The sequence below is a fragment of the Pteropus alecto genome, unplaced genomic scaffold (assembly GCF_000325575.1).
Source record: "Pteropus alecto unplaced genomic scaffold, ASM32557v1 scaffold239, whole genome shotgun sequence".
In the NCBI taxonomy this organism is placed as follows: domain Eukaryota; kingdom Metazoa; phylum Chordata; class Mammalia; order Chiroptera; family Pteropodidae; genus Pteropus; species Pteropus alecto.
The window spans coordinates 1,275,940-1,300,563 of NW_006494613.1; the positions used below are offsets into that span (position 1 = coordinate 1,275,940).

The following is a 24,624-nucleotide window of genomic DNA, read 5'->3' on the forward strand; positions in this document are numbered from 1 at the left end:
TGTTCTGAGGCATCAGTCCATGAAATGACTCCCTCTTTCCTTCAAGTATTGAAAACCTAGTTCTCCATGCTTTCTCATTGGCATGAACACATACAACTAAATTCATCTAAAAGATTTCAACTTTAGAGTCACCTATGACAAAATAATCCATTATACTGCAAAGTTAAATGATCACTTTAAAAAAAAAAAAGACTTCCTGAGTTCTCTGCCAACAGAGATATGCTACAATCAATTTGACACTATTCTGGTAGTGGAATGCTGAATGGCTTTCAACAATCAGAAAATGTATAAATGGATGTGGTTCCATAGTGTAGTGGTTAGCACATCTGCTTTACACACAGAAGGTCCTGGGTTTGCGCCCCAGTGGAGCCATGGTTCATGGTCTATGGCCATGCCACCCTGGATATGCCCGATCTAGGAAGCTAACCAGGGTTGGGCCTGGTTAGTACTTGGATGGGAGACCACCTAGGAAGACCAGGTGCTGTAGGCATAAATAATAATAATACATAGGGGAAAAAAAAAAAAAAAACATCTGAGACAGGGTAATAATAATAATAATAATAATAATAATAAGTGTAGAAATACATCTGAGCAAATTGAATGGCAGGAAGTGGTGACCAAAGATCTGAAGAAACCATTTTGGGAAAAACCTGTAAAGGACTTGACATGTGTATATTACCTCCTCTACCTCACCCTTCTTCCTCTCCCCACCTCAGAAGAGGAATTGATCAGCTTTGAAAAAATGAGAAATATCAAGTGCAACATCTAGGATTGAGTCTACAGCATTTTCTACTCCCTTTCTCCTCCAACTCACCCCCCTACCATTCTGAGCCTGGAGTATCAAAGACACCAAAGGTATTGAAACTCTTTTCCACTGACTCAGCCTCACTATCATGGGTGGGGATGGCAGGGAAGTTTGCATGAATTTCTCTAAGCCCTTTTTCTGGTTCAAGCAAAAGGCAAAGGAACTGAAGGAATCTGTCTACGCACAAAGCAGACTATGATTCTCCTCTAAGACATGTACCCGCAAGTAGGGTATCATTATTTGAGGCAACTGTGAGTATAATTAAAAACCTTTCAGCACTCCAGTCATATTTCCTGTCACAAGGACAAGATGACACACTGAGAACTGATCAGGCTTAACTCTGTCGGCAATGAAAGTAAAGAGGATGTTGTATGAACATAATCCCTTGTACACATTACATGTATATTGACAAAAACGAACATCCTTCTATCATTCTTGAAAAATGTTACATTTAATTCAAATAATTTTTAAAAGGAACAGAATTAAGGGGATGTAGACACCTCTCACTCATGCATTCACAATAAATCTTTTTGGAATATGTAATAAAGGATAAGTATCGTTGAATGAATAAATGAATGGTTTCTATAACTCTTTAATTCTACTCCTAAATCATGTATTTAGTGGCTCTATATTTTAGAGTGATATTGAAAATCAGTCCCAATCAAAGGGAATGAAATCGCAAAGTAGAAGTAGATTTTATTCTTTATTTTGTCCTGCTCAGCATAAGAAAAATTAATATGAAGAATAGAAAAAAAAATTGTTTGCTTCAGGTAGCCTTTGCTTGAGAAATCTGATGTATGGTTCTAATGGTCTTCTCTCCAAAATAAGCTGGACGAAGGCATAGCCTTTGGGAAAACTCGCTCGCCAGCGTTCTGATGACTGAGTTTGTAAAAAGAGAGCTAGATATCATAGGTAGAAGATGACAGAACAATGTTAATAGGAGCACCACAGAACTCCAAAGCTGCTTTCTGCCTCTGCCAGTCTAGGATCCAAATCTAGACCAACATGCTTTGCTTGGAATGTCTTCTCTTCAAAATACCAAACTAAGACCCAGGAAATCTAGTTTTAAAAACAGGTGAACTAATCAAAGGCGGGATTTGTTTATCTGCCGCCAAAGCAAGGGCTAACAACAATTCCTTCCCCAGAGTATGAAAAACTACATATAATTCAAGGCCACTTAGTTACCTCTTCTGTACTTGACCTAATTATTAATGCCAAAATGTGGTAAATCTGGTAACAATGGGGATACTGTTGCATAATATTCACTGAGCATTTAGTATTTTATTAGTTGGAAATAGCATTTTAAAAAGCATGACCCCTACCTTGAAGGAGTTCACCTAATCAGAAAGAAAAAATATTGTTTGCTGGCTAGATGCATGATTAATTATAATGATTCACAGTTTCTATTCTGGGCTCTACCACCCGACCCTGGCTAGCCCTGGGAAAATTGTTTACATCTCTCCATGCCTCAATTTTATCATCTGTAAAATAGAATTAAGAATACCAGTCTTCCTCAGCTATTCAATGAGAATTAATTAATGTTTTAGATCCTCAGATCAAAGACTCTCTGAATGTATAAAGTGCTATTACACAAACAATAAAACTGCTTTTACATACAGCTGAGCATGATTCATCTGAGAAGACCCAAATTCTTGTAAGCTCAGCATCCTGTCAAGACCAAGATATATATCTGCCACTTGATGGTGTAAGGCTTAGACTCTGTCCGACAGAAATATAGTGTAACCCACATATATAATTTTAGACCTTCTAGTTGCTAAATTTAAAAGGTAATAAGAAACAGATAAAAATGATGTTAATAATATATTTCATTTGCCTAATATATTCAAAACATCATTTTAACCTGTAATCAATGAGTTATTACAGTACTAATGAGTTATTTTATGTTCTTTTTTAAACAAAGTAATTGAAATCTTTTTTGTATTTTACACTCACAGTACATCACAATTCAGACTAACCAAATTTCAAATGCTTATTATCCACATGTGGCTAGTGGCTCCCATATCAGAAAGTTCAGATCTAAGAGCTCTCACAGCTGCAGGCTGTAAGTGTCATCCACTGATCCATACACTTCTGGTTTCTATTAGGTGGATAGGTCGGCACAAATATATTCCACTTTCATCATCTGTACTGTGGGGCTGCAGAGAAGATGAGGCTAGAAAGTCCCTGCCTCTGGTAACACTCAGAAGATTAGCAAGATGAGAATGGAAGACACTACAGATAAAAAAATGTTCCCTACTTTTCCCATCCTCACAGAGGGATATCTTGAGACATTCAGGGCAAGTTCCCCGTGTTTCTTAAAGTGACCACCAGCACACACTTGGCATCCTACAGAGAAAACAGAATCACAGCATCACCTTGAGTCTTCACTTAAGTAAGAACATTCAGGCAACTTTAAATGATTCCCAGTAAAGATGATGAGATTTTGAAGTACAATAAACAAAATCTAAGTTGCGTTGTTTTTGTTTTGTTTTGTTTCATCTCTTTGAATATTAATTTTATATCTTGCTACTTTACTGAATTCATTTAACAGTTCTGATAGTTTTTTGGTGAAATCTTTAGAGTTCTGTATATATAGCATCATATCATCTGCAAATAATGACAGTTTTACTTCTTCCTTTCCAATCTGGATGCTTATTATTTCTTTTTCTTGTCTAATTGCTGTGTTTAGGACTTCCAATACCATATTGAATGAAAGTGGTAAAAGTGGACATCCTTGTCTTGTTCCTGATCTTAAGGAAAAGACTATTAGCTTTTCCCCATCGAGTATGACGTTAGCTGTTGGTTTGTCATATAAGGCCTTTATTATGTTGAAGTATAGTACTACTTTTCCCACTTTGCTGAGAGTTTTTATCACAAATGGAGGCTGGATTTGTTTCATTTCTTTGGAGGGAGACTGTCCTCATTATATTTTTGTTTGTTTGGCTCATCGTTGTCCTTTTTTCTTCTTTAAATAGAATTTAATCAAATTATTAGGGACCTAAACCATTGTTAATTTTAACCCTAAACTTATTTACTTGAGATAAATTCTAACTCAAAAACTATAAGGATTTTTTGTTGAAATAGTCAAACTATAATGCAATCTTGGATAATGGCTAGCATAGTGCAAAATGTTCAAGAAAATACATGCATTACATGGATAGCTGGCCATTTCATTCTTTACCGTGATCTTTGGGAAACTGTCCTTTCTTTGTAATCTCCAAATTTCATATCAAAACCATTCTGTCTGTTTCCACTTAAACTCATATCTTGATTTGCTCCAGGATTCTGCCTAGTATTTTGCCCTATGATTGTTTTCTTTGGCCCTCTTCACACAAATTGCTGCATGATCTTGAGTCTTTACAAACTGACTTCAGGTCATAAGATACTTACTAAATATCTACTATGGGCAAAACAGGGAATGGCTGGGAATGCTAACATAAGTATGATGAAAGACCTGACTTCAAGCTAACTATATCTGAAAATGGTAGTAGGAAATGTACATTATTAGAATGAAAGAAGGGCCAACCCACAGGAGAAATACAAAGAATCCTTTATGCAAGAGTGTTAGTCAGCACAGGCTGCCATAACAAAATAGACCGGACAGCTTAAACAACAAACATTTATTTTCTCCCATTTCAGGAAGCTAGATGTCCCAGATCAAGGTCAAACAGGGTTGGTTTCTGGTGAGAGTTCTCTTTTTGGCTTGTAGTTGGCTGCCTTCTTGATCTGTACTCACGTGACCTTTACTCAATGCATATGGAGAGAGACCTCTCTGGTGTCTGTTATTACAAGGGCACTAATACCATCAGAACAGTGCCCCATCCTTATGACCTCATCTAATCCTAATTACCTTCCAAAGACCTCATCTCTAAATACCATCATATTGGAGGTTAAGACTTAAACATACATATGAATTTGCAAGGGATATAAAAATTCAGTCCTTGACAAAGGATCTCAGAGCAGAGATCCCACCCAGATCAGAGGATCAGCAAAGATTTTTGTGATGGAAGTTATACTTGAAATAACCTTTAAGATATTCTCTCTTTTGGATACTTAAAGAAGTCATGCACCAAGGACCAAATAGATGAAATAATTTTTGTACAGCAGCACGGCTTTTTCTAGTCAGTGAGTCTGTTACCCTAACATTTGGCTCATGTTGCATTCCCCTCTCCTTCCTGAGCTCCAGGCCTGTATATCTATCTGCCTTCTAGACTTCTCCACTTTCATGACCTATGAATATCAAAAACTCATCACATTCAAAACAAAATTGACTATTAAACCTATTCTTGCTCCTGCCTTCCTAAACTTTTTTGGTACCAATACCAACATCTCCTCCTTCCTCACCCCTACATCTAATCAACTAAAATCCTGTCAAATCCACTCTTTATCTTTCTTATCCCCTCTCCTTCTCACATTTTCCAGTGCCTGTATCTTAGTTCAGACCATCATTATCTTTCTTTTGAAATATAATTTTATATTATAATAATAATATCTGACATGGATTGAGAGGTTTCTATATGGCAGCCTCTGCCCTGAGCACTTTTTTTAAACTTCACAGCTATTATGATCTGCATTTTATAGGTGAGAAAACCAGGTCAACAGAAAGGCTAAGGAGCTTGCCCAAATAAACAGCTGCTAAGTGATAGAAGCAGGTGCTGAATCCCACTCAGGAGTCTGAATTCAGAACTTGCCCTCATTATGACCCCAAGGTTTTCTGCCTTCTCAACAGTAGACTCCCTCCTTCCGGACTGCTCACTTTCAATATTCCTCTATACTGCTGCCATAATAATCTGTCTAAAGTGCAAATCTGATGTTTCCATTTCCTGGCTTCAAATCCTTCAATAGCTTCCATTTCACGTAGTATAAAATTCATAGGACTCAGGGTCACAAAGCTCTCCAGACTGTGGCTCTTCCTTTTCTCCAAGTTTGTCTACTTTCATTCCCCCTACCACCACCACCACCACTCTTTTTACTCTAGCACTTCTAAAGAGTTGTTGTTCTCAGAACATGCCTTCCATTCCATGCCTCCAGATGACACACGTACTATTCCTTTTCACAGAATCTTCTTCAATTCACCATATTCCTTCTTATTTAAACTGTTGTGCGTTCCTTATATTCCACTTTGAACAGAGCTTCCCCTCAAAGAAGTGAGCTAGTTAGTTAAAAATCATCAGAAAATGAATTCCTGAATGCACACTCTGTCCAATTTACCAAATTTATCAAAAACTTAAAAAACTTAAAAACTTTAAACTATTTAGAAAGTTTATAACAATTCATCTTGGATAGGATGGTTTCTACAACTTTTGAAGATTTCTGTAAGATTATAGTTGAGTAGGTTAATTAATCGATCTCAAGATCTTGAACTACAGATTTTTACTTCCTCTCTGTGGTTTCTGTACCTATAACCACACTTGACTGATACACTTATCACCCTGTGCAATAATCACTTTATATATCTGACATCCCTAGGAAACTGTGAGTTCCATAAGGGTCTGGCTATGTATTTTTGCCTCTTGTCCTTGTACCTAGTGGAGTGTGGAATGGTAAAACTTCATTAAGTAACATTTTAATCTGAATCTTAATTCATCAATAAGTAAGCACTTTTATACACCCATAAGGAAAAGGTAAATTATCAAACAAAACAAACTATGCATTCTAAAAACTTAAAAGTCATAGAATATGCATATGCAGGCCTGCTCTGAACATTTTTGAGGCCTACCTTTAGTATAAATGGAGGACGCATATCGACCATATGCAAAATGTATAAAAGCAATCTAACAAACTATTAATTTAAATATATTCTATCTTTTACCTTGAATAATATAGCTTCAAAATTATCTAGAAAGCAGGATTGAATTTAGAGTTCCAATAGTAGTGTTGGTTTAGTTATCCCCAGACCTTGGGTCTTTGTCCTTGGCCCATGGCCTGTAGTCTACAACTCTTTCTACCCCTAGCTCAGTTCCACAATGTGAAGTGCCTTCCCCCTCTCCCCTCACCTCACCCCTACACACATATAAACATCTAGCCACTTGAGACAGCTGCCCCTTGGCTAATTATCAATGCCACAGTGACCTAGCCCACTCCCTTAGGAGGCTAGACCCTGGGGGGAACTGAGGTCTTTGGGACAAAGAATTCTTGGTCCCATGTAACTAGAAGCCCCTTGGGCAACAGCTATTAAATATTATGTTAGAAATAGAAAAGTATTTATGGTATATTAAAATTTAAAAGCAAGGTTTGAAGGTTTTAAGATATCTGTATGATAATCTATTTGTGTGAAAAATTATACACATGTATCAAGGTACATAGAAAAAAATCTAAAGAAGAATACATCAAATTCCTTATGGTTGTTATTATCTCCTGATGGGGGAGTAAGTGTGATATTTTTCTTTTTACTTATCTGTATTTTATATGTTTCCACTATAAAAGTGCATTACTTACATTATTTTTAAAATAATAAAAGTTAAAATCAAAAACATAAAAATAATGTATTTATACAGGGACAATTCTTACACCATTTAAGTGAAACATGATATTTATTAAACCCTCAGAAATTTAGTACTTCCTATCCAGGAGTAGCAGAGGATTTCTAAAATATACCAGAGAACTCACTAGCTGGTGAGGAAAATGCATGAAGCTATTGAGACACTCATATTACAGACATGTGCTCAAGAGGCTATGAATGTATACATTTATCCTGAGTCATATAAAAATACTCAAAGTATACAGTGCATAAGTGTTCATCCTAGTGCCTGGAATGCTGTGGACAGAGAAGTACTCTGTTCTCCATAGAGCCTGTCACTAGCTCACTGTCTGAATGTGGGCAAACTGCTGTGGGCCTCAAACAGTAGAGTCGGGGTATAAAACTAGTTATTAGCAAGATGCTTGCAGAGTCTCACAGAACTATCTATCTGGCTAATATTACTGCACTACCATGGAAGGGAAGGATATTATTTGTTAGTATTCCAGATAATTTTAGTGTGTTTATGTTTTTGTGTGTGCATACCATACCCTACATACATATGCAAATTGCACAAGGAGACCAGATGCTTATATGCATGGCATTTCAATAACCTTAGATATTGTTGAGGTTTGTTTTCCCACTGAGAGTAACCTTCTGCTTAGAGATAGAATCAGAATAATCATCATATATATTTCAACAATCTCAGTGAATACCAAATTGACCCAAATATTCCCTTAAAGTGGTCAAGCTATAAATTAATTCTAAACTAAGCTTCTCTGAACTCATTTTTAAAGTTAATTTTAAATTAGCATTTCCTGCCATATTTGTAATAAATAAGTGTTACATATAAACAAGAATGTGACATTTCTATTTTCAAAGGAGTCTATATAGACCACAAATATTCACTCTAGGACAAATGTCTGGCGATGGGGAAGGGAGTCTGTTTCCAAAAGAATTGTTTATTTTCTCCACATTCCGAAAAATTGATCTGTTCTAAAACAAGTAAGTATTATACATCAGAAGGTTTATTCATGCTATTATCAATTTTGTTTCTCACAATACTAAAATAGAAATACAACTGCCTTTATGAGAAATCAAAAGAACATTCTATGGTGAAAGAGAATTAATAAAAACATTGAACACATTGCCATAACATACAACATTCACAATCAAAATCTTATATTTATCGATTATATTACTTGTCTAGGCAGTTCTCTTCTGATTGTAAGGATGCATCCCAAAAGCTAGGGCATTTTGACATTGGAACACATATGTACTTGGGATCTGTACTAAATTTGGTAGTTGGATTTACAAGATAGCCTCAAAAGCCTATACCTAACCTATAACAAAATGGGCTAGTCTTGGAAACTCACCATTTTTTATAACATTGTCACCATGGGAAATACATTCCAAAACATAGCTCAGGAAGTCATTTAACCAGCCTTTCCTACACTTTTAAACACAAGAATATGGGAGCATAGAAGCTGAGGAAATGCTTCTGGCACTCCAGGGTTATAGGTGGTCTGTCTCTCTGTGTTTGCTGGTGGTTTTTGTTTTTTGTTTTTAGTAAATGTGCTTTGTTTTTCTAATTATAAAATAAATGTATGCCTGTTACTATAAAAACTAGTGCAGAAGGTAGAACTTAAGAAGTGAACAAGTACATGAAAAAATATTCAACATCATTAGCCATTAGGGAAATGCAAATTGAAATCACTTCATACCCACTAGAATGGCTATCATCAAAAAGGCAACAAGTACTAGTGAGGATGTGCAGAAGTTAGAACACTTAAATACTGCTGGTGAGAATATAAAGGGGTGCATCCACTGTGGAAAATAGCATGGCAGTTCCTCAAATAGCTGAAATCGAGTCGCCATATGATCCAGAAATTCCAGCTCTAAAATATCCAAGAGAAATGAAAACATATGTTCACACAAAACTTGTACACAAATGTTCATAGCAGCATTATTCATAATAGCCAAAAGATGGAAACAACCCAAATATCTATCAACTCATAAACAGAGAACTAAAATGTGACATATACAGATAATGGAGTATTATTTGGCAATGAAAAATAAATGAAGTCTGATATATGCTACAACATGAATAGTTCTTAAAAACATTACCCTAAGATACCAGGCACAAAAGGCTACATATTGTATGATTCCATTTATGTGAAAAGTCTAGAATAGGCAAATCCACACAGAAAGTAAGTAGAGATTAATGAATACCAGGGCTGGAAGGAGGAGAAATAAAGATTGAAAGACGAACATGGAAAAGCTTTTGGAGGGGGTGATAAAAATGATCTAAAATTAGATAGTAGTAATTCGCAACTCTGAATTGTGCACTTTAAAATCATAAATTTTATGCTATATAAATTATATATCAATAAAGTATTATTAATATATATATACTAGCTGTGTGAGCTTAGGTTATTTAATCTCTCTATTTCTTATCTCTATAGGGTTCTGTGAGGGTTTATTAATATATATGTTTAGTAAAATTGATATATAATCATTGTTATATACACAGTCACTGATATATGTATATACATATGTAATATGACTATTTTAAGTGATATATCTATATTTTTATATATCACTTAATACTATGCTTGGCACAGAGCAGGCCCTCTGATAAGGATAGTTATTACATTAAGTTCTTTATACTAGAGTAAACCTCCTTTTTAATGTTTTTTAATGTCTTTTCTCAATTCTCACCCATATAATTCTTCATTTTACATTTGAAAATCATAATTACTAATCTACTCCTTAGCTCACCTCTCTTCTTGATTAAAAAACTGAGATTTATAACACCTACCTGACTGGTGATTTTATATTTATCTGCTTGATTTCATTAACGTGTGTCCTGTACTAAACCATTCCAAGAAGGTAGGACCCATGCTTGTTTTCATTCAACTCTGAATCATCAGTGCTAACCGAAGGCCAGACATATATTTAGAGCTCAAGAAAGTGTTAACTGAATTAATGCATAGATAGATATTATATCTGCACATGAGTGGCCTTCCTATAAATGGGTGGTTCTCAGAGAAGGATGGGGTGTGGAGAGAAGGCAGGTTGTCATACAGGATACAGGCTGTCATGTCTGAATCACCAGGGATGATATTTTAAAAGTTATCTGACATCTTCTTTCCAGGGCATACCATACCAGAGCTTACCTTGTGCTACTTAAGGTAAGAAGGCCCACTTCGCCCTAAATACACTTCATTCAACCAATCCAAGTAACAGAAATTTCTTTACTAGGGCACAAAACCTTTCAAACACAAGCAGAGATAAATGTTAAGGAACAAATACCTCAGTCAGTGTGATACGATAGAAACAACCAATGACTACACCAGGAGTCAACAAAGCTGGCCTTTAGACTGGCCTTAACTTTGGATATGGGTATGTGACAGGAAGGGAAGCTTATTATAAGTACATAGGCTGCTGAATGTCCAAAGAAGGTGTGGAGAAGTGGAACACAAGTGGGGACAAACACAAGTGGGATGGGATAAGGTGTTTAAGGCTTCATCTTCTTTGTAATTTTGCTAGCGTCGAGCCTACCTGCTCTTAGGCCCATCTACCTTCTGCACTCAAGGTGAAAAGCCAATAAATCATACTACTAAGGTTTAGGACCTGCCTTGCCAATCAGGATCTGATTGCTGGCCCACCCATTGATGTTTTCACACATAAGCTGGGAGGATCGTTTCTTGTCTACTGTGTGCTAGCTTCATTCTTATTTCCCAACATGCATTAATTGTTTTTGATCTGAACCTTAATTGTTAGCTCATGTTCACTTTGGTCCAGTCTGATTCCCAAGATCTTCTCCTGTATTTTAACTTTTAAACTATAAAATATAACACACATATAGTGCCTAAATATAACTGTACAGTTTAATGAATTATTATCTGTGTAACTAATATATAGGTTACGTTATATATCACATGCACATATATTATACAGATGTAAAATGTTGCATTAATTTTCTTGTATGTAAGTTAAATCTCAAGGAATCATTTTTAAAAGCAGAAACAAAAAGAAATGATATATTGTGAACACCTCTGAAAGTCTTCATCCATGACTCCTTTCCAATCACAACTCCTACATTCATCCTTAAATAAACCATTATTTTTTACTTATGGTATTCACTTTTCTTAATGGATTTATCATCTTACTATGTATTCCCTAAAAAAATAGTTTAATTTTGTTTGCTTTTTAACTTTCCACAGGTAGAATTATGTAATATATACATATATATATATATACACGTGTGTGTGTGTGTGTGTGTGTGTGTATAATGTTCCTTTATGCTGGATTTCTTCCATTCGACCTTGTTTTTAAGATTCATCTACATTATTTCCTGTAGCTGTATTTTGTTAATTTTTATTTATATATAGTGTTTTAGTGAATGAATGATTCATAATTTGTATACACATTTTACTGTTGATGGATACTTGGGTTGTTTCCAGTTTTAGGCTATTATGAGTAATACTGCTGTGAAAATTCATGTGGTTCTTTTGATGTATATGTGCACCTCTTTCTGCTGCCTGCATGTCTAGGACCAGGATACTGATAACTTATCTGGTGGTATGTGTATCATTAACTTTATTAAATAATGTCAAACTACTTTCTGAAAGACGACCAATTTACATTCTGATTAGCAGTGTTTGAGAATCTCAGTACCTGGTATTGTGAGAATTTTTACTGTTAAGTGATTTGGTAACAAGAAGGATCTTGTCATTATTTTGATATGCATTTCTACCCCATTTTTTTGGTCTATTTCTATGCTAGTATTTGTTCTTCCATAACATTTTTCAGATAATTTCTTTCCTACCTACCAGCATAAATTCATTATCTATTGCTGTGCAACAGATCGTATCAAAAATTAATGGCTTAAGGAGCTCAGGTCAAGTTGGAGAAGTAGGTAAACACTGTGTTTGCCTCCTTTCATGACCACATCAAAATAATAACTAAACTACAGAACAATCATCATTGAAAATCACCTGAAATCTAGCTGAGCAGAAGCCTCATGACTAAGGATACTCAGAAGAAGCCACATCCAGACTGGTAGGAGGGGCAGAGACACAGAATTGGGTGGCACCACATCCACATGTGATGGTTAAAAATCAGAATGGATACCTCAGCTGTAGAGGTCTCCCTGAGAAGCGAGGGGTCCCAGCCACACACCAGGCTCACCAGCCCAGAATTCCAGTGCTGGAAAAAGAAGTCCCCATAACTTCTAGCTGTGAAAACCAGTGGAGATTGTGGCTGAGTGAGACAGAGGGCTGCTGGAGTCCCAGGCATTCCTCTTAATGGGCCTGCACATGAACTTACTCGATGACAGACTCACTCACTCATTGACGGACTCACTCACTCTGAGCTCCAGCACTGGGGCAGCAGCACAAAAGGTGCCAGGGACATATGGAAGGAAACTGAATTATCTGGCTTCACGGGGCAGCTTTCTCTCAGACAAAAGTGCTGGCAGAAGCCATTCTTCCTTTTTTGAGCCCTTTTCACAGCCAGTGTGCAGACAAAGGCAACTGCCATATCTGAGTCTCCATCAAGCTAACACCATTGGCCTGGCCCTGGTGATTCCCTGAGACCCCACCCCAACCAACTGGCAGTCCCACCCAAACCACTTTCAGTGGCTTTTCATACAATTGGCCTGTCTTGGATCATGCTACAGACTTCCTTAAAATCTTTCAAAGTTTCATGAACCCCACACAGAGACTGAAAGTAAAGGAATGAAAAAGATATTTTACAAAAATGGAAACAAGAAAAAAAAACCTGTTGGGGTATCAATACTAATGCCAGACAAAATGGTCTTTAAAACAAAGGCTATAACAAGAGACAAAGAAGGGCCTAGTAATCCCACTTCTGGGTATTTATCCAAAGAGACTCAAACACTACTTTGAAGGAACATGTGAATCCATATGTTCATTATAGCATTATTTACAATAGCCAAGTTATAAAAGCAGCCTGGATATCCATCGATGGATGAATGGATAAAGAAGTGGTACATATATACAATGGAATATTACTCAGCCATAAAAAAGAATTAAATCTTGCCATCTGTAACAATATGGATGGACCTAGAGGGTATTATGCTGAGTGGAGTAAGTTAGACAGAGAAAGACAAATATCATATGATTTCACTTATATGTGGGAGGTAGATAACAGGATAAACAAACAAACAAAACAGAAACAAGATACAGAGAGCATTTTGATGGTTGCCAAATTGGAATGAGAGTGTAAAGCAAATGGGTGAAGGAGAGAGAATTAAGAGGTATGAATTGGTAATTACAAAATAATCATGGGGATGTACAGTATAGCATAGGGAATATAGTCAATAATATTGTAATAACTATGTATGTTATCAGATGGGTACTAGATTTATTGGAGTGATCACTTCATAAGTTATGTAAATGTCTAATCATTGTGTTGTACACCTGAAACTAACGTAATATTGTATGTCGACTGCAATCGAAAAATAAATTAGTGACTTAAAACAATAAACATTTATTATCTAGCACACTCAGTTTGTAGGTCAGGAATCCAGGAATGTCTTAGCTGGTAGTTCTGGCTCAAGGTCTCTCATGAGGTTGCAGTCTAGGTGTCTACCAGGGCTGCAGTCATCTGAAGGCTTTCTGGAGCCAGAGGATTCACTTGTAAGGTGACTCTCTTATTAACTCTGCAAGTTAGTGCAGGCCATTGGCAGGAGGCCTCAGTTCCTCTGCACAGAGAGCCTCCATAGAACTGCTTGAGTGTCTTCATGACATGGCAGCTAACTTCCCTCAACTTCTCTCAAATTCCCTCAGCTAACTTCTCTCTTGAGTGATCCAAGAGAAAGAATAAAGAGAAAATCACAATGCTTTTTATGACCTGGTCTTGGGAGTCACTTCTGCCATATTCTATTCATTAGGACAAAGGCACTAAGTGTAGCCTACACACAAGGAGAAGGGAATTAAGCTCTATTTCTTGAAGAATGGGGTACCAAAGAATTTTTAGACATGTTTTAAAACCACCAAGCAACACAATTCAAAATCTCTTGATTTTCACCATTTGGCCAGTACCAAAACAATCAATAGTTAAAATGACTGAGCAAAAGTTTGATTAAAAAAAATAAAATAAAATAAACAGAAAATGTGCATATTATAAAAGTATCTTCTCATAAAATACTTACTAATTACACAGGGAATCAAAATAAATTTCCAGTGAAAACTTAGCAAACCCGACCTTGACCAAGTTATCGAAATTAATATCACCAATAAGACATATCATGTGACTTCCAATACGATGCACTGAGGACACATGAATATTAGGTGGCAGGGATCATTGGAGCCATCTTAGAAGCTGACAACAACAGTTTCACTCAGGAGGTCAGATGACCCAGGAGTAGACTTCCTGTCCACTGAGAATTACCAGAGTGAGTTTTAGATGAGCACACCTTCCGTGTGCTGCTGAATTGTTTAGAATGTCAAGTTTTCTTCTATTGTTTTAATTAAAGGGAGATTCATGGATCTAAGGGATGACTATCTCATAGAACATCAATATGTTAAGACTTTCCTTTTCTAATTTTGGGATGAGGCACACTTTCCAACTACACCCTAATCTCAAATATAAAATCAGAACAAATAACTGGCCATCCCTGCAGATTTTTACAGAAGGTCCTCCCATTACTTAATAGATGTGTACGTGGCCTTATACACTCATCTTGTCTTTTTGTCTCACACTAGTTCTCTATATAGATTGTTCCTTTCCTTAATTTCTAACATCAACCTATTGTAATTCTGGCCAGTTCTAGTTCCAGCCAAGTATCTGCTCCTTCAATAAGTTTCCCTGATTATTCCATCAAGGAGTCAGCTTTCGTACTGAACCAATCTATCTCCTAATTTGTTTTACTCTTACAGCATTCGTGGGGTTTTTTAAGTATTTAGGTGCATGTAGGACATGTCAGACATATTTCTATTCTCTACTTCTCCAAAACAAATATTTCTTAAATGAATAAATACATTTGATTTTCTTTAATAGAATAACATCTTAAAAGGGTTCTTTACCCTTGAAAACTCTAAAGTAAATACTTTTGTAATATTCAAACTATTTTCCTTTTTTGTTGTTGTTGTTTTATAGTTTGTTTTTGCTTTTGGTTGTGATTTCAAATTTTTTACAATTACACTCTTGAAGGCAGGACATCGATACTGTAAAATTAACCAGTTACACATGTGCAGTGTTAATATGCTTCTTCTTTAACAAAATTAAATTCAGTAATCACATTCATTTCTAAAGCCCTTTGAAAATGTGTGTCGTGCTTATGGGTGGCCACATTCCAGAGAACTGAGTATGTGCTATGAAATAAAAGGAAGCTTGGGGGTGGGAAGAAACCCTTACAAGGCAAGAGAGCTGAGTATGTGCAAAGCTCTGTACTAAATGAGGGGAATGAAAAGAGAAAGGGTCCTAATAAGGGAGAGAGAGTTGTTTGCCCACATTCAGGAGATCACTTAGAATCCACGAATGAAGAGGGTCAGCTCAAGGAAGAACGGAAGAACATCTCCTAATCAGAGTGCTGCTGACTTCCAGGACCCTTCTGGCATCTCATTTCCAGGCCCCACCCTTGGGGGATACCCAGACCTAGATAACACTCCTCACACTCAGTGACTCCTGAATTCCCAGTCCTTTACCTGACATATATTCTGGCACCTGCATCAGAATTGTAGCTTTGGATTTTTGAAGGGCACTGTGGTATGGTGGAGTTCAATGGATTTGGAAGAATTCTGGCTCTGCTGCTTAGAAGTTGGCAAGTTGTCTCAATTCTTGTAGCCTTGGTTTTCTCATCTATACATTGGGGGTGATAATACCTATAATGTAGGTATTATCGTGGGTCACAGGTACCAAAGGTATCACAGGATTGTTGTGAGGGTTACACATTAGTAAGTACTCAATAAATAGTAGCTATAAAAAGCAGTGCAGCATGGTGGTTAAAGGCATGGAATCTAGGTCTAGATCATCTGGATTTAAATCCTTGTTTCATTACCTACTCTCCATATGACTTATTTTCTCTGTGCCTCACTTTCTTAATCTATCAAATGGGAATAATAACAGTATAGTTTCTATCTCACAGAGTCAATGAAAGGATATGACAGTTTTAAATACAGTGGCTATCACATAAAAAGCATTCAGTAGATGGAAGTAGTAGTGGTAGTAGTAGTAGTAGTAGTAGTAGTAGTAGTAGTAGCAATTGTTGTTGCTATTATTACTATGAAAGATGCAGTGGTGGGCAACAGTTAAGTGGTGGGCAACGATGTAGTATAGTGCTGAACTACCTGGGTTCAAGTTCTGGTTCTACTCTTTACCAGCTATATGATCCCAGAATCTTCATTTTCTCATCTGTAAATTGGGAGTAATAATATCTACTTCATACGATTAAATAAATTCATATATATAAAGTACTTAGATAATGCTTGTGCATAGTAAACAATAAACGTTAGCCATTATAAATTTCAATCAGCTATAGCTCCAATTTTTTTTTACAATTCTGTGGGTAACTTTAAAGCTTTATATTTTATACAATTAAATAAGCTTATGTATTCTGTCCTTTATGTATGCCATGACAATTAACATAAACTACCAGTGCTCTTGGAAATGAGCCAGGTTTTTAACCATAAAAGATTTTCAACTGGGTCCCAGCTGACTATCTCTTCAGTGTCTATGTGTATAGCATATGGTGAGCTGCATTTTTTTAAAACAAGTTCCTTCAAAGAGAAGACTATAAAGTTCTCAGAAAAATTAAATGCCCTCATTACAAAAGAGTGCCATTGTCTCAGCGCTCTCACCCCACACATTAATGACAGGCACTGTGGAGTCCTACATAAAAAAAGAGACGTCATAATTAGGCATGTTGGAGAATCTCTCCATGTGTTCCATACTGCAGTTTTCAATGACACACCAAAAGCCACCCATTTCAACTTACATTTTCACTTTGCTCTCTGGCTGTACTGCAGTAACTCTAAGAGTCATTTATTCAGATACTGGAAAGGCTGACAGTTCAAGAAACTTTTTTCGTTTCTTCAGCCAATAATCTTGTAGCACAGTGATGTCATCCAACAGTAATGCAATATGACTTAACTGTTGGATAGGTGACAGAAATTCCACTGACACCAAGATCACAATGAAACTGCTTAGCTGCTAAATTAGTCATATTGTACATTACTGATAAGTCACTTTTAAACCGTGATTAACTGCCAGTTCAAACAACACTATTGTCTAGTTAGGGAAGTCAGAGCTCATAGTTTAAATGATCACATCCAGTTATTTCAGTGTCTGAATCATGCAAGTGAGGTGATTGTTGAACTTCACAACAATTCAGGCCACTCGAAAAGGGACACTGTGTAAAAAAAAAAAAAAATCTTTCTATTTCTATTTTTTTTTTTAGTGGGAAATTTATACATTTCCTTGACTGTATCCTAAAATTAGTCATTTCCATCTCTTGATGATTTTCTCAATCCAAATAAAATGATAATAGGATCCTGTTCCTCAGTGAAGACAGAGATTATTTAGTGTTGTTTTCTTTTTCTTACACAAGCTGGCCTCTGTCCTGCTATTCAACTACATTGTGAAAGGGACTTTTTATTGACCACAAACCACGAGGTAGATATCACATATTTCACAAAATCAATTATTAAATAATGCTTAAATTTTCCCACTTGAAAAGTACACGTGTGTTAGAAAAAATTTAGGAAATACTGAAAAGTATGAATAAGAAGAAGAAGGAGGAGGAGGAGGAGGAGGAAGGCCCCCATAGCTTCACCCTCCCCAAAACAATCATAACTAAAACTTTTTTTATTTCTTCCATTCTCAGTAAAGAATGACTACAATTTCTTCCAGTATCAATAAAGAATGACTACAATAGCCTAACAAACTCCTTACCTGGCAAGTGTGGTCGCTGCTAAGCACAGAAAGATAAATAGGATTCCATCCCTCTCGCTTAAGAAGTCCACAGCTTAATGTAATGGGGTATTTGAACACAAAAGAGGCATTTAGAGCCGGCTGTAGAGAATGAAATGTAGAGTGGAAGAGATGGAAGAGATCATCTGGAGAAATTCTAGAGCCAGGCTACTCAAAGTGTGGTCCACAAGGTGAAACCAGATTTTACATGCAAACTACAGAAATTGAGGAAAAGCATTTAAACCTTTTGGAATAATTTGTATATCTTTTGAATCTAATAATTTTTTTTTTACTTGGACTTGTATTTTGTATGTTTTTTTATTTCATTTTTGTTGTTTATTTTTATTCCTTTTTTAAAAAATCAATTCACAATGGGTTAGAAATTAAAAGTGAAAAACTCCTGTCACTCTAGTTAGAAAACCACTGTCCTCAGGGACACAATAGCTGAGCTAAGAGTAGGGTAACCAACCATCCTGGTTTTTGATAAACCTGGCAAAGCCCCAGGCAAACCAGTATGAGCTGGCCACTTTACAAGTATTTAATTTCAAGTAAAAGTTAGCTTCATAAGAGGAGAGATCAGATGAAGAGGAAGCAATCATCGAAGAAATAAGAGAATAAAATTTCCCTGAGCCAAAGACAGCTTTTAGTCTTTAGGTTAAGAGGTAATGGCCAGATAAGATTATTAAAGAGAGCTACAGCTAGCTATGTCCAGATGTACTTTCTAAATTAACAAGAGAAAAATTCTATAAGATTATACACACATAAAACAGAGTGAAATGAACAAAATAAATTGTAAGGTGATAAAATAATATTTATAATATTATATTCTTTTAACAAAAAGGTACTTGCTTTAGCTTTCTAAGTTAAGGGGAAAAAAGAAGAAAGAATTGTCCTTTATATGCAAATATAACAATGATGGTAATAAAATGGAAATAGAAAACAATACCACAAAAGAGGAAAATGCAAACATGTTAACATTATTAACACAATGTATTTGATTTGACATCAATTTTGGCTTGATGTTTCCTGGTTGTTGATGGGGATGTTAGGAATCGCGATCATTCAAATTGCTGTTATAATGAAGGAAGAAGTATGTGATTTTTTTAGCAAGACATTTTTTCCTGGCACTAAAATTTGAAACAAATTCTCTCAGAGTTTAATATTGGGAGCATCAAGTGGTGTGGTAGACACTATCCTCAGTATATTTCTTCAGCAAGTGTAGGAGCGAATTTCACATACATGCTTCCTATAGGGTTTCTCATTAAAATCAGAGAATGGTTTCAAGATGTATAAATACATGACAGCCTAAAGACCTTATTTGATCCAAGGATAAACTTCAAGTACCCTAGAAGATGAATAGCATGTCACTTAGCTTTCTATGAAAATTATTTCTCTCAGCCCGACTAATGTAGTAACATTTTGAGGTCTCAGAATATTTGAAAAGAAGTTACTCTTGTGGTCTTTATTGCTGACTGAGGGCATATAAAATTTCCAGTTTCAAAGAAAATACAGTTAGACTTCATGTACCCAGAACTTTCAGCCTTGAGATTAGCATTGGACATCAAATTTGTGTGAGATTAGACTAGTATGCTTTGGATAATAAATATTATTTTAGTATATATAAATAGTGTTAACACTCATTAGTTTTGCTTCTCCTCTGGCATGCTCAGTAAATTTAATAAATATTGTAACACTTTCATTAATGCAAATGGAACAGTTTATCAAAATATTGTTATAATATCAGTCCTAATTATTTTAAGGTACAAAAATTTCTTTCACATGCCATCTGTTTGAGTGAACAAAAATCAGTTTGCAAATCAAAGATGTATGTACATTATAATCATTTTTTGTAAAAAATATTTGTATAAACCTAATATTTATAAATACATAAACACGGGAAAAAAGCTTTAAAGAGATATAACGAAAATGTTAACCCTGCTTACTTCTGGGTGGCAGAACTTGGGCGACTTTTATTTTCTTCTTTTTACTTGTTCTTAGGTTTGAATAACGTGTATTATCTTTTCAGTCCAATAAAAGGGTTAAAAGAATAAGGAAGCACAGTCTCTCTTTCCCATGTTCACTAGTTAGGAGTAGAAAGGGAGAAAAGAGACTTACTGAGGATCTACTATGTATCAGGTAGTATGTGGTATGTGTTATTTTGCTTAAGGAAAGCTCCATATTTTCTAAAACACTTTAACATCTGTGAAGTCTCAAGTTTCTGCCTTACTATTAATGCATTTACCTCTCGTATAATATAAGAACTACCTTACATTATACAATCATTCACCCTAAAACAGCTTCTTTATTTCTGTTTTTATTTTCACAAACTCCTAGTTGTGACAAAGAAGTTTCGTTGGTCATTATCACAGGTCACATTTTCAGAACTTGATTTAATAGCATTTGGGACCCTAGAAATGTAAATTGTATTTTTGTATCACTTTCTCTACATGTCAAAATATCTCTAAATTTATTTTTTACATTAATTGGTTTGTAATCAGTCTTTCTGATAGATGTTAAGCATGCAGTTCTTAAATAAGCTTTATTCAATTACAAAATTAGACAGAAACATAATAAAATGGATATCTCTAATAATCTCCATCTCCAGTTTTGAAAATTTGACAAGGTTTACCCTTTTATAAAAAACTGAACCTCGTCAAATTTATAATGCAGACGAGCATTCCAGTAGGAGAATGTTTCTGGGTCTATGACTTCTCTTTATAACTTTACCTCAATGTTTCAGACAGAAATAGATAAGCCGTCGCAGAGAGGCCCGCGAGACTTGGGAATGAGGCCCTCCCTCTGAATGATCTATTGCAGTTGTATTGCACATGGATTGCACAACAAAGGTTTCTATTTTCCTACTTTTTTTCTTTATTGTGTGTCAATTAAGTCTTTTTTTCACAGAGCCTTAAAACTTCATCTTTTCTCATCTTGTATGCTTTTGTTTCCCTGACATGAAAACTCAAAGAAGGCAAATTGCTAATTGTAACCCTCAAAGCCTCAAATAAATATGATATAATAAACATGACCTGCATCTTCTCTGCTAAAAGCTTTCCTAGCAATTTATCTACTAGAGCTTGGGTTTTCTACAAATACATTTCCTAGGAAATGTCCCCAGATGGCATGTGATCTTTCCATTTTAGACAAGCTGCCTTGATCAGGTGTCACCCAACTGACCTGCTTTTCTCCGCCTTTATTCTTAGCACAATGTTGTCTCAACAAACTATCCACTAAGTCTTGGTTTTTCTGCACTGAATTCCATTCTCAGCTCTATCCCTAAACCACACCTGCCACATGCACTGGTTGCTGACATACCTTTTGTTAGTTCCTCATGACTCTCACAGGGCCTCTGGGAGACCTTGAAGCTCCATAATCATTTCCCCAGTGTTCTCCTCTAATACTTTGGCTTTATGGAGCTTGACTCCGGCCTTGTCGTCACCTCAAATCCTTCTTTTAGTTTTCAGGTGGCTAAGAGCCAGCCTTCTGCACTCTACCCCATCCTCACCTTGCCAGTTACCTATCCAGGTCATCTTTATTCATATTTCTTTCACTATGCAAAGGAGTAAATCCAATCTAAAGCAGTAAAGACAAGTAACAGAGGGAGAAATTAGTGGGGCTCTGGGATGCTCTTAGGTCATAGATCAGAGAGCAGAAAGGATCCTTGATAACATCCAGTCCAAATCTGCCATTTCACAGATGATAGAGTTAGGACCTTAGAGTCTAAAGTCATAGACCATTCAAATGAATCAGTGTCACTTGCCAAGAAAAGCATTCCTAAGTGGTTAAAATCATTGATTTTGGAATCATATAGACCTAGGTTCAAATCCCTAGTTGTGTGGCCTTGTTCAATTAATTTAAATTCTCTAATCCAGAGGTCTCCAACCCCCAGGCCATGAACTGATACCAGTCCATAGCCTGTAAGGAACCAGACCATATAGCAGGAGATGAGCAGCTGGCAGGCCAGTAAGCAAAGCTTCATCTGTATTTGCAGCTGCTCCCCAGCACTAGCATCACCGCCTCAGCTCCACCTCAGATCATTAGATTCTCATAGGAGCGCAAATACTATTTTGAATTGTGCATGTGAAGGATCTAGGTTGCACACTCCTTATGAGAACCTAATGCCTGATGATCTGAGGTAGAGCTGAGGAGATGATGTTAGCACTGGGGAGCAGCTGCAAATACAGGTTAACATTAGCAGAGAGGTTTGACTGTACAGAGACCATAATAAATCAATTGTTTGCAGACTTACATCAAAACCTTATCAGTGGGTGGCAAGTTACAATTAAGCTGCATCTGGTGGCAGGCTTTATAGTGGCAAGAGAGTCGATGTACTCCAATTGCACAGCTGCATCTGGTGGCAGGCTTTAAATCAGAATCCAACATTTATGTTAGTCCGTGCATGGCCTGCCCATTATTTTATTTGCCATTTCTGTCTGCACCTCTTTCCCGTACTGCGCACTTGTATCGGTCACAGTTTTGGTAATCCCACAAGCTAACCCTAGTGAGTAAAAAACAAAAGTCACTGGAGAGCTTCTTCAAAAAGAGAGAAAGACCCAGTGATGAGACAGGAGAAGAGTCTAAGACTGCCAACAAAAAGAAAGCTGCATTTAAAAGAGCTGAAGAGTTGATCCTGCCTGTTGCTAAGGACATTTGTCAAGAACTTTTAGGAGACGCTGCAGTTCAAAAGGTGGTACATGTTCCTCTTTTGGCTAGCACCATAACTAGACAAATGAATGAAATAGCAGTGGGTATTGAGGCACAATTGTTAGGGAAGATTAAGGATTCACTGTGGTATGCAATCCAGGTTGACGAGTCTACTGATGTTGACAACAAGGCAACAATGCTTGTTTTTGTGCCATATATTTTTCAGAAGGATGTGCATGAAGATATATTATGTGTACTTTTGTTGCCAACCAGCACCACAACTGCAGACCTATTCAAGTCTTCGAATGGTTATATATCAGGAAAACTGAATTGGTCATTTTGTGTCGGTTTATAGTGGCTGCCGTGACCGAATAGCTTTCTGGTTTCACGACTCAGGTCAAAGAGGTCACTTCTGAATGTGAGACTACACACTGTGTCATTCATACAGAAATGCTGACTAGCCAAAAAATGTCACCTGAACTTAACAACATTTTGCTGGATGTGATTAAAATTATCAACCACATTAAAGTACATGCCCTTAACTCACATCTGTTTGTGTAGCTCTGTGAGGAGATGGATGTAGAACACACAAGTCTTCTCTTATACACAGAAATGAGATGGCTTTCTAAAGGTAGATAACTGGCCAGAGCTTTTGAGTTATGAGAGCCGCAACAGAGATTTCTTTTAGAAAAATAGTCACCACTGCAGCACACTTCAGTGACACAGAATGTGTTGCAAAACTTGCTTACTTGTTTGACATACTCAACCTGCTTAACCGACTCAATCTGTCACTTCAGAGGAGAATGACAACTGTATTCAATTCAGCAGATAAAGTGGCTACATTCAAAGCCAAACTGGAATTATGAGGGTGACAAGTGAACATTGTGATTTTTGTCATGTTTCAAAACATTAGTAGAGATTTTGAAAGAGACTGAGCCAGGGCCTTCTTTCTCCCAACTGCTGCATGATCATTTATCTCAGCTTTAAAAGAGTTTGAGCATTACTTCACAACCAGAAAAGATCCCTGAACTGGGAAAGAATGGATCCTTGACCCATTTGTGAATAAGCCAGGTGAATGATTTTGTCCGTGTTAGATAATGATCAACTGCTTGAGATCGCAAATGACGGTGGCCTTAAAGTATGTTTGAGAGAACTTCAAATCTTCGTACGTTCTGGATTAAAGTCAAGATGGAATATTCTGAGATTGCCACAAAAGCACTAAAAAGCCTGCTTCCATTTCCAACATCCTACCTTTGTGAAGCAGGGTTTTCTGCAGTGACAACAACCAAAACAAGATTATGGAGTATAGTAGACTGGACATAAGCAACACACTTTGGGTGTCATTGTCTCCCATCCACCCCCAGATGGGACCATCTAGTTGCAGGAAAACAAGCTCAGGGGTCCCATCAATTTTGCATTATGGTGAGTTGCATATTTATTTCATTATATATTACAATGTAATAATAATAGCAATAAAGTACACAATAAATGTAATGCACTTGAATCATCCCAAAATCATCCTCTACCCTGAACCTTGGAAAAATTGTCTTCCATGAAATTGTTCCCTAGTGCTAAAACGGTTGGGGACTGCTGCTCTAATTCACAATATCCTCACTATTAAAATAGGGATGATAACACCTATTTTACTGGATTATTGAGTTGGATATATGGTCACTATTAATTATTAACTAGAATCCAGCTCTTTCAACTTATAGTCTAATGCTCTTTACAAGATATTGCTGTTCTTGTGATTCTGGTACCAATCTTCCAAGATTCC

The 24,624-nt window shown here is 36.4% G+C and overlaps 1 pseudogene; it reads left to right on the forward strand.

Moving 5' to 3' along the window:
• Positions 1-381: 381 nt before the first annotated feature.
• LOC112474471 lies at positions 382-490 on the forward strand (annotated as a pseudogene).
• The last annotated feature ends 24,134 nt before the right edge of the window (positions 491-24,624 follow it).